The sequence below is a fragment of the Neofelis nebulosa genome, chromosome 8 (genome assembly GCF_028018385.1).
Source record: "Neofelis nebulosa isolate mNeoNeb1 chromosome 8, mNeoNeb1.pri, whole genome shotgun sequence".
Taxonomy (NCBI): Eukaryota; Metazoa; Chordata; class Mammalia; order Carnivora; family Felidae; genus Neofelis; species Neofelis nebulosa.
This window is the reverse complement of record NC_080789.1, coordinates 106,086,363-106,096,873: the sequence shown is the minus strand read 5'-3', so window position 1 is coordinate 106,096,873 and position 10,511 is coordinate 106,086,363. Positions and strand designations below refer to the sequence as shown.

General features: G+C 40.0%; 1 protein-coding gene and 1 pseudogene across 10 annotated transcripts in view; one reads left to right on the top strand and one right to left on the bottom strand.

Annotated features, from left to right (window-relative positions):
• Positions 1-1,220: 1,220 nt before the first annotated feature.
• RAD52 (RAD52 homolog, DNA repair protein) overlaps positions 1,221-10,511 on the top strand; it is a 33,519-nt gene continuing 24,228 nt past the window's right edge. For 6 of the 10 annotated variants that reach the window (XM_058744136.1, XM_058744137.1, XM_058744140.1 and 3 more), the window contains exon 1: positions 1,221-1,359. The gene's annotated coding sequence lies outside the window, so the exon portion shown is untranslated. Of the gene's footprint in view, positions 1,360-10,136; positions 10,348-10,511 lie in introns of all 10 variants that reach the window. The other 4 variants (XM_058744139.1, XM_058744133.1, XM_058744138.1 and 1 more) reach the window with 2 other exon arrangements.
• LOC131483900 (large ribosomal subunit protein eL31-like) lies at positions 8,580-8,951 on the bottom strand (annotated as a pseudogene).

The following is a 10,511-nucleotide window of genomic DNA, read 5'->3' as shown; positions in this document are numbered from 1 at the left end:
CTAAAGTTTATTTTATTTTCAACTTCCAGAAGTTTAAAAAGTTTATTTGGTTACATTTGTTCATCTTTTACCTTACAACTTCTCATTTTATACTTAGAAAACCCTTCTCCATTCTGAGGTCGGATGCTCATCTCTATATTTTTTACTTTGTTTTATGTGTATCTCTGTGTTTAGCATTTCACTCTTGAATTAATTGTAATTGATTTTATTGTATGTTTTGATAAGAAATCTAACCCAGACAGTTAACTAATCGTCCCAGCACCGTTTTAAAAGTAAACCATTCCTTTCTTGGTTAATTTGAAATGCTCCCTTTACCAAATACATTGTTTATGCATTCGGTCTGATTCTAGACTTTTTACTCAGCTTCCCATGGTGTTACTAGGAAGAGTTAGTAGTCATTCAGGAAATGACTAGATGTATTGCCCTGGAGTATTGTTGCTCAGGTAATGAACCGTCTGGTTAAAAGGAGTGTATTGAAACAACCAATTTGAAAATGTATGAGAATGATTTTGTTGGAGTTCTTAAGTAATTACGACGGGCTTGTGATGACTAAACATTTTAATCTTGTTTTTGAACATTTCTGACAGGATGTGCAGTCATCACCCAGTTGCAAGGCACAGTTCCAAGGGCCATTCTAAAGAACTCCCTTCCCCCATGTCGCCATACTGTCACTTCCCTCCGGTCCCAGCTAATTTAAGAAGCCAGCAGGTGATGAGCGGGTGTGTGCGGAGGTGGCAGTAGATGAAGAAGGCTTAGTGAGCAAACATGTCCACACTGCCTCGGTTTGCTGTTCCTTTCTGGGGTGGAATCTATGAAGGGCTCTGATGACCATTCTTAATAAGACTTAAAAGCATGTTTTTCTTATCCTGCACAATCCCTCGCGTGCACGGCCGGCTACTGAGAAATTCCTACTCCGCCCAGACGCCTCATTCTATCGGGATTGGGTTTGTTGAGGTCTTTCATGAAGGCGCTGAAATGCCCCACGTGAGTTCACCCGGCCCGCTAGGGGGCAGCCGAGACCTGGGCAGCTCCAAGAATTACAGGCAGCCGCAGAGATAAATGGAGGCAGAGGGAGTGACGCGAGGAGTGGTTTTGCACTTCGAGGTCAGCGTCGTGCTTCCAGCTTGCTTTACGGCTTCGGCAGATTGCTTTGCGGCTCTTCTCCCCTTCCCCGCCTTGATTTATGGCTCCTCCTCCTGTCCTTCCCCGCCCAGGGCTCGCTCTTGATTTGGACCTTCTTCCCAGGGTTCTTTGGCACTGCTTTCCCAGTCTCCTCTGCGCGGCTCTATCTAAACTAGCTTCCCTTTGTACACAGCGTAGACCGAGCTCCCTGCGTGCACCGCGCGCTGCCAGAAGCGCGTAAGTGAGGAGGGAGGGGGGAACGGCCCAGTTGGGGTGGTTCCGGCTGGGGACTGTGGATCGTGGGGCGTCGCAGGTTCTGAGCAGATCGCTTGGGGCGGCGGTTGAGCTCTTCCTGGCCACGGCAGAGTGATCCTGAGTCCCGAGGCCTGTACTAATTAGTACAGTAGGGGTCAGGATCACGGCTTGCTGAGAGTGTGGTTAGGAGGGACAGGGGCACAGGAAACTTGGACCAACACTCCGAGACGCCACGACGGGGGTGCAGCAGCGTACTGTTAATTGTGGCGGCCCCCTGCACGGCGCGAGAGCTCCAGAGGCTGCTTATTGACCGGAGTGAAGGGTGCTGAAGTTTGTGTCGGTAGCTGCACGGAGTTGGGATGAATATCAGGAGAGAAGGAATTATCCATTTTAAAGAATTTGATACTCAAGTTTAGCCGCATATTTAGCCTTTATAGATTTTTTTTTTTTAATTGAGATACAGTTCACATACGATTACATTTCATCCATTTAAACAGTTCGGTGGTTTTAGTATATTCACAGGGCTTTGCGACCATCACCATTGTCTAGTTCCAGAACATTTTTATCACCCCCCAAAGAAACCCACAACTCATTAGCGGGCACTTCTCATTTGCTCCTATCCTCACCCCAGTAATCATCTTTTTGCCTTTGAATTTGCCAATTCTAGATATTTCACAGAAGTGGAATCCTACAGTTTTTGTTTTTTTGTATGATGGGTTTATTTCACGTAGCATAATGTTTTGAAGGTTCATGCATGTTCTAGCCTGTGCCCGTTCTTCTCTCTTTTTTATGGTTGAGTAACAATCTGTTGTAGGGATATTCCACATTTTGTTTGTCCATTTAGTTAATGGACATTTGAGTTTTTTGTACTTCTGCATTACTTTTGCATTACTAGACCTTTTTCCTCCATACAAATCACAGTTTGATTCACATTTTTGAACTAAATTCTCATAAGCCAGCATTATTTAACTCCGGGACTGGCTCACATATTTTAGTGGCCTTGGGTCTGGGATCTTTTAGGGAAGTTTGTCTTTTTAAAGTCTTGTCTCTTAGACCACTAACTGTAGTGAAAGCAGAGAAATATTTGTGTTTCTGTGTGATGTGTGCCATGACCTGTTGTTACCTTGTGATACGAGCTGGGTGTAGCTGGAGATGAGTATGAAAAATATAACTGAGCTAGCTGTGGGAGAGAAGTTTTATGTCAAAACAAAAACCCTGTTCAGTCCTCATTATTCATGGAATGTGTTTTGGGGAATTCACCTACTCACTAAAATTTCTTTGTAACCCCTAATTCAACACTCACGGTGCTTTTAAGTATATTTAGTGTCACATTTTTCTCATTTTCATACTTTTTGTTAGCGATTTCAGTTTGGAATGGCCTCCAAGCATATTGCTGAAGTGCTGTCTAGCATTACCAGTGTAAGAAGCCTGTGATGTCTCACAGAGAAAGGAAAGCTTCCTTTAGATAAGCTTGTTCAGGTAGGAGTTATATGCTGCTGGCTGTGGGTTCAATGTTAAGGAGTTAATATGTATTGAATAAGGTATCTTTCAACAGAAACACACATCAAACAAGATTATGTATTGACTGATGTAAGAAAATATTGTGACCAGAGGCTCACAGGAACCTAATCTTGTGTTTCTCCTAGGAGTAGTGGTTTGGTATTTGATAATTTGGGGTTCATGGTGACTTTATAGAACTACCTTGAATAATGAGAATTGACTGTATAACCAATTTCATTATTGGCTCACTAATGCCAATTATCGGTAATTAGTATATGGCTCTTTTGCTCTTGAATGGCTGAGTGTGGATTACAGTGCAATATGTGCTTTGATGTATGTCTAAAAGGCTGTAGGAACATAGATTAATTCTTAGAGTGTAAGCTGCAATAAAGCTTGAAAGAACAGACAACATTTGAAGTTTCACAAATATAGCAGCATGTACATAAATGAAAATAAAAGAAAAAACCTTAATACCCAATCCTGCTGTTCTTGATCCTTGGAATCAGAACCTCCCTTATCACTAAGTTCTGTCAATTCTGCCTCCTGAAAACCATATCCAGAGTCCATCCTTTCTCAACATTTCCATGATTTTCCTTTATCATTTTTTCTCTGGACTGTGGTAACATAGACTTCTAACTGATCTCTTCCTCAGTTATTCACTGTTGACAAAGAAGAGACTTCAGAGACTTAACTGACTTAGTTTAAAATTTCCATTGCTCTCCCATGGTTTACAAGCTAATGTTTAAGCTTTTTTTTTTTTTTTTTTTTTTTTGAGAGAGAGTGTGTGCATGCACAAGTGGGAGAGGGGCAGAGGGAGAGAGAGAACCTTTTTTTAAAAAAAATATGTATTTATTTTGAGAGAAAGAATCTTAAGCAGGCTCCACGCCCAGCGCAGAGCCGAAATCAAGAATTGGAAGTTGAACGAACTGAGCCACCCAGGCACCCCAATGTTTCAAGTTTTTTAAGGTGGCTTACAATACCCTTCATGATCATGCCCTGCCTGTCCAGTCTTTAATAAAGATGAGAAAAAGTCAGACAAAAGAGACAAATTTCCATATGTAACATTCCTCATTCCCTCTTACTCCTTCCTCCCTCCTTTCGTGTATAATTAGAAATGCTTTTAGGTGAAAAGGAAGTGGATAAGAATAAAAACATTCTTGCTAATCTCGTTGACCTTCTTAATATCTCTCCAATTCATTCATTTCTTGCTCACAGCCCCTGCCCTGGTTCAAGCTCTTTCCCTTTCCGTCCCACAAATCTTTTCTTGGCCATATGTGTTTATTTCTCTCAGAAACCATCTTTCAGAAGAATTCTTGGGTTATATGGCAGATGCATGTTTAATTTCTAAAGAAATTACCAGTTTTATTTCCAAAATTATAAAACTTTAAGGCTTGTAGAAGAAAATATAAAAGCATATCTTCATGACCTGGGGGTGTGTAGAGGTTTCTTAGACAAGACTTAGAAAGCAATTCCCACTTAAAAAAAAAAAAAAAAAAAGACAAATATGATTACATCAAATTTAAAACTTCTCATCAAAGACAACTCTATGAAAATGAATAGGCAAGTACCTACACCTACCTAACAGGACTGATCTCCAGGGCACATAAAGGGCCATTTAGGATTCAAGGCCTGGGGATAATCTTCTGTGGCTGCTGCTCTACCCTCTGAACCTGAGGCTCCATCTTCAAGTCATTATTCTTTTTTCTTGAAGGGTGGCATGTGCTTACAGCTGAATAGTTTTACCAGTTTTTTTCTAGTCAACAGTGTGTGAGAATTCCAGTTGCTTCACATCCTTGCCAACTTTTGGTGCTGCAGTCTTTATTTTTAGCCATTCTGGAGGGTACAGAGGGGTATGTCATTATGGTTTTAATTTTAGTCCTTGATTACTAATGCTGTTGAACACTTTCCTGTGCTTATTGACATTTGTATATCTTTCTTTGTTAAGTACCTGCTCAGATTTTGACCACTTAAAATTGGGTTATTGGTCTTTATTATTGAGTTGTAGGAGTTCTATCTTTTTCTTTTTTATATCCTGGATGTCAGTCTTTTGTGGTTGCCTATTCATTTTCATAGAGTGTCCTTTGATAAGCAAAGCATTACATTTTGATGTAGTCACGTTTATCATTTTTTTTCTTTTATAGTTATAGCTTTCTGAGTCCTAAGAAATCTTGACCACCTCTAGGATGTAAAGATATAGTTGTATATTTTGTTCTAGAAAATTTATAGTTGTAGCTTTTTTTTTAATTAAAAAATTTTATTTTTTGGGAAAAGATTTTTTAAATTTTTTATTTGAAGATAGTTGACACACAACATTACATTAATTTCGGGTGTATGACATAGTAATTCAATATCTGTATATGTTATGCTGGCCTCACCACAAGTGTAGCTACCATCTGTCACCATACAACACTATGATAATATCATTGACTGTATTCTCTATGCTGTGCCTTTTATTCCCGTTGCATGACTGCAAGTCTCTATTTTCTACTCCTTTCATTCATTTTGACTATCCTCCCAACTCCCTTCCTCTGGCAACCATATAGGTCTGATTCTGTTTTGTGTTTGTTTATGTATTCATTTGTTTATTCTATATATTACTGAAATCATACGACATTTGTCTTTCTCTGACTAAATTATTTCAGTTAGCATTATACTCTCTAGATCCATCCATGTTGTTGCAAATGTCAAGATTTCAATCCTTTTTTATGAAATATTATTTTATCTATTCATCTATTGATGGATGTTTAGACTTCTTCCATATCTTGGCTTTTTAAAATAATGTTGCAATAGGGGCGCCTGGGTGGCTCAGTCGGTTAAGCGCCGACTTCAGCTCAGGTCACGATCTTGCGGTCTGTGAGTTTGAGCCCCGCATCGGGCTCTGGGTGGATGGCTCGGAGCCTGGAGCCTGCTTCCGGTTCTGTGTCTCCCTCTCTCTCTGCCTCTCCCCGTTCATGCTCTGTCTCTCTCTGTCTCAAGAATAAATAAACGTTAAAAAAAAAAAATAATGTCGCAATAAACATAAAGCTGCATATATCTTTTCAAATTAGTGTTTTCATTTTTTAAGGAGGGGTGAACACCCAGTAGTTTAATTATTGGATTATATGTTATTTCTATTAAAAATTTTTTTTCTTTTCTTTTTTTTTTAAATGTTTATTTAAAAAAATTTTTTTTTTAATCTTTTTTTATTTTTGAGAGAGAGAGAGAGAGAGAGAGACAAAGTGTGAGCAGGGGAAGGGCAGAGAAAGAATCTGAAGCAGGCTCCAGGTTCCGAGCTGTCAACACAGAGCCCCACGTGGGGCTTGAACTCATGGACTGTGAGATGATGACCTGAGCTGAAGTTGGATGCTTAATCAACTGAGCCACCCAGGTGCCCCTATAGTTGTAGCTTTTTAAAAAATTTTATTTATTTATTTTGTGAGTAGAGGAGAGAGAGATGGGCAGAAAAGGGCAGAGAGAGAGAGGAAGAGAGAGGATCCCAAGCAGGCTCCATGTGCTATCAGCGTAGAGCCCAATGTAGGGCTCAAACTCACAAACCGTGAGATCATGATCTGAACTGAAATCAAGAGTCAGATGTTTAACCAGCTGAGCCACTCAGGTGCCCCTGTAGTTGTAGCTTTTATATTTAGGCCTATGATTGATCTCTGGTTTTTGTGAATGGTATAAAAAATATTTTGTGAAAACTATGAAAATTTTTCCCCATAGAGATATTCAGTTGTCAGTCATTTGTTGAAAATGCCATTGCATTACATTTGTACCTTTCCGATTGGGATTGCATTCTTTTTTTTTTTTTTTTTAAACTTTATTTTATTTTTGAGACAGAGAGAGACAGAGCATGAATGGGGGAGGGGCAGAGAGAGAGGGAGACACAGAATTGGAAGCAGGCTCCAGGCTCCGAGCCATCAGCCTAGAGCCCGACGTGGGGCTGGAACTCACAGACCGCGAGAGCATGACCTGAGTGAAGTCGGACGCTCAACCGACTGAGCCACCCAGGCGCCCTGGGATTGCATTCTTGTGACTGTTTGAGTGGTGGTTGGTTTCTGGGCTTTTTTTCCTGTTCCACCGATCAATTCTTATGTCAGTTTTAATTCTATTTTAATTACTGGAGCTTTATAGTAAGTCATGAAGTCACATAGTGTAGGTCGTTCAACTTTGTTGTTTTTCAAGATTGATGTGGACAGTCTAATGTAGTTCCTTTGCATTTTCCATATAAATATTAGAATCATTTTATCAATTTCTACAAAAAAGTCTGTGAGGAATTTGACTGGGATGGCATTTAATCTTTAGATCAATTTGGGAAAAATTAACATCTTAATGGTTATTGACTCTTGAAATCTATGAACATGGTACATCTCCCTTTTTACTTAGGTCTTAATTTTTTTTTTAATACTGTTTGTAGTGTTCCAACAGGGAGGTCTTCTACACCTTTCCTTAAATTTATTCCTAAGTTATGTCTTTTAAACTATTGTAAGGTGGAGACATCATTTTTATTATTATTTTGTATATGCTGGGCCATTTTTCTTTGACTGCTTTCAAGATTTTCTCTTTATTTTTGGTTTTCAGCAATTTGCCTAGGGTGTGTCTAAGTGTGATTTTCTTTGTATTTATCCTGCTTGAGGTTTGCTGACCTTAAATGCATAAATATATGCGTGTCACCCAATTTAGGAAATTTCAAGCCATTCAAATTTTTGTTTGTTTTTGTTTTCCATTCTCTTTAATCTCTTCTTTTGAGACTTCCAATTATATCTGTGTTAGCTGTTTTTATATTATTCCACAGGACTCTGAGGCTCTTTCATTATTTTCAGTCTGTCTTTTTCTCCTCTTCAGATTGTATAATTCTATTGCACTGTCTTTAAGTTCATGGACTTTTTTTATTTTGCATTTTGTGAACAACATTGGTTGTCAGGTGGTTTACAAGATTCCTATCAAGAATAGTTCCTATTCTTTTTTTTTAATTTTTAAAAAATGTTTATTTACTCTTGAGAGAAAGAGAGAGACAGACAGAGGCGTGAGCGGGGGAGGGGCAGAGAGAGGGAGACAGAATCCGAAGCAGGCTCCAGGCTCTGAGCTCTCAGTACAGAGCCTGATGTGGGGTTCAAACCCACAGACTGTGAGATCATGATCTGAGCTGAAGTCGGTCGCTTTACCGACTGAGCCACCCAGGTGCCCCAGTTTCTATTCTTTTGTAAGTGTAGTTTCTTTATTAGAAGGCTTTTTGGGAGGCATGATTATATGTCCCCTGACTTTTAAATATTCTCTTATCTTACAGGATCTGTCATCTGCCCTTTACGGCACAGTTTCAAGGGCACTTCTCATTCCTTTTTGCCCTCTTCTCTCCAGAAACACTGGCTTTCCAAGACTGCCTCCTTGAGTTGTGTATACCTTTTATTTCTGGACTGCTCTGACCTACCGAAACTCTTTGTTAGTATCTTCATACTAAAAGTGGGTTTTCTTTTCTGGGGAGCAATTTTAGTTCCATCTTATGCTCTCCATCCTCCTCTTTCTTGTATGCACTTCTCTTCCCACCTACATCTCACCTTACTTTCCTTGAAGGGTTATGATGAACATTTGAGAAATATCTCCACCAGAAATTGCTGGCATTTTGAAACTTGTAGTATTTTCAGTTTTCTTCTTTTCTTTTTCCTTCTCCTCTTCTTTCTTTTTTGCAGCATACCTTTATTTGGCAATCAACGATTAGTTGTCATTCATATTAACTGTAGATTTTTGAAAGTGGTGACAGGTACATAGGTCACCAACATATAGAGCTTGTTTGGTGAATCTTCATCCTCATTAACATTATCTGGACAACTGCATATGGATACAGTTTGGAACGTTACTTACTCCTTTGGCCCAGACAGCTTTGTTGAGCCTCATGTCAGCATGCATATCTGGAGTTCCCATCTCCTTCATGGCAAATTTCCAGATCTCTTTGAGTGTCTGAGGGGCACACTTCCTGAAACCCAGTCCATGGATGTGCTTGTGAATGTTGATGATATTTTCTCTGGTCACTACCTCGTTGATGGCAGAATGATGGCAGAACGACCCTTCTTCTCAACGCCCTTATTTGCAGGAGCCATTCTGCTGGGGCCCTGGTTTGAAAAGGAAGCTTCAGTCTTCTAATTATATTAGAAGATACAGGATATTTGTGTTTTTATTTGTTCCTCTTTTTTGATCTGCATTGGATGTTTTGGGATATTTGGATTTATGTAGCTGCCATAACCTTGTCTATGCAGGAAGTCTTTCCTAACATTTTGTTTTGAAACATTTGAAGCCTTCAGAAAAGTTATACAAGGGAGGCCTGCGTATCCTTCACCTGGATTCATAAATTTGTTACTTCGATTTATCTTCCTCTCATTCTCTTTGCACATGCACACACACACATTTTATTCGTTGAATGATGTTTTATTAGTTGAATGACTTGAGAATAAGTTGCAAAAAGACATTGTGTGTCTTTAGTCTCTTAATCTAGAGGCATTCAGTAGCCTCTTTGTTTTGCTTTGCTTTGGTTTTTTGAGACATTGACATTGACATAGTTTGAGTCCAAGCCTTGTAGATTTCAACTTGTCTGATTATTTCCTCTTAGTTAAAGTCATGATTAAATTGGTAGAAATACTTTCTAAGTGATGTGACCTTTTCAGTGTATCCATCAGGAAGCTTATGATGTGATTATTACTGGTGACATTATGTTTGATTACCTGATTAAGGAAGCATCTGCCAGGTTTTTCCATTGCAAAGGTATCTTTTGCTCTCCCTACATTTTTCGCCAAATGTAGGTAGCTTGTCTGAGAGTAGAGCCCAGGATGTACTGGTAGAGCAGAGGGAAGTGAGATGGGAAAGAAAAGGCAGTCCACGGAGCATGCATGGTCAAGCCAGTCACCACCAGTGGGCAACCAAACCTAATTTGACTGGGGAACTTGAGCCAATGTAGAACTCACAGCTCAGTGTTATCTCACAAAAGGGGTAAGAAATCTAGGGTCCTTAAACACCAGCTCTAGTCAGTCACTGTTAGAGGGCTGCTCCCAGGGGCATCATTTCTCTGACACTTCTAGCTTAGCATGAACAGGTACAAAAATGGGCCCTGGATGCCAAAAAAGGCCTTCAGGTAAAGAGATACAAATGTTGGCATTTGGAAGTTAGGGCAGGGTGCACTACTGTGGTAAGAGCTGAAGGGATAATTAGCAGAGCATCCATGGTATCTCTATATCTGGGTATCCCAGAACCTAGAGCTTGAGACAAAAGCTTATGGGCTGTTATTTTTTCAGGAAGCAGAAGTAAGGAAAGGGGAATTGAGGAGAGGAGATTAAGTTGGTTCAAGAGTACATGTCCAAGCTGGCCACCGCTTGGTAACAAGGTACAACTGACTGGTTTCCTAAAGCTGTCTCTCAGGAGGATGTCTGAAGTACTGTGTCCCAGGACAATACACCCGAAGGAAGAGGAATTTCTCCCTCAGCTTCTGCATCTTATTGGTAAAAGGTTTGCCCCTGGTATATTAACTCCCTCAAACTTCAGGTTGTACATGTATGGACATCAGGTGGACCCCACAGGTTCTCACACCTCAAAGGCAAGAGGGAGGCCAGGGGTGGGAGTGAGAGGCATTACCATGAGCAGGAAGTAAGGGACCAGTGGTTGTACCTATG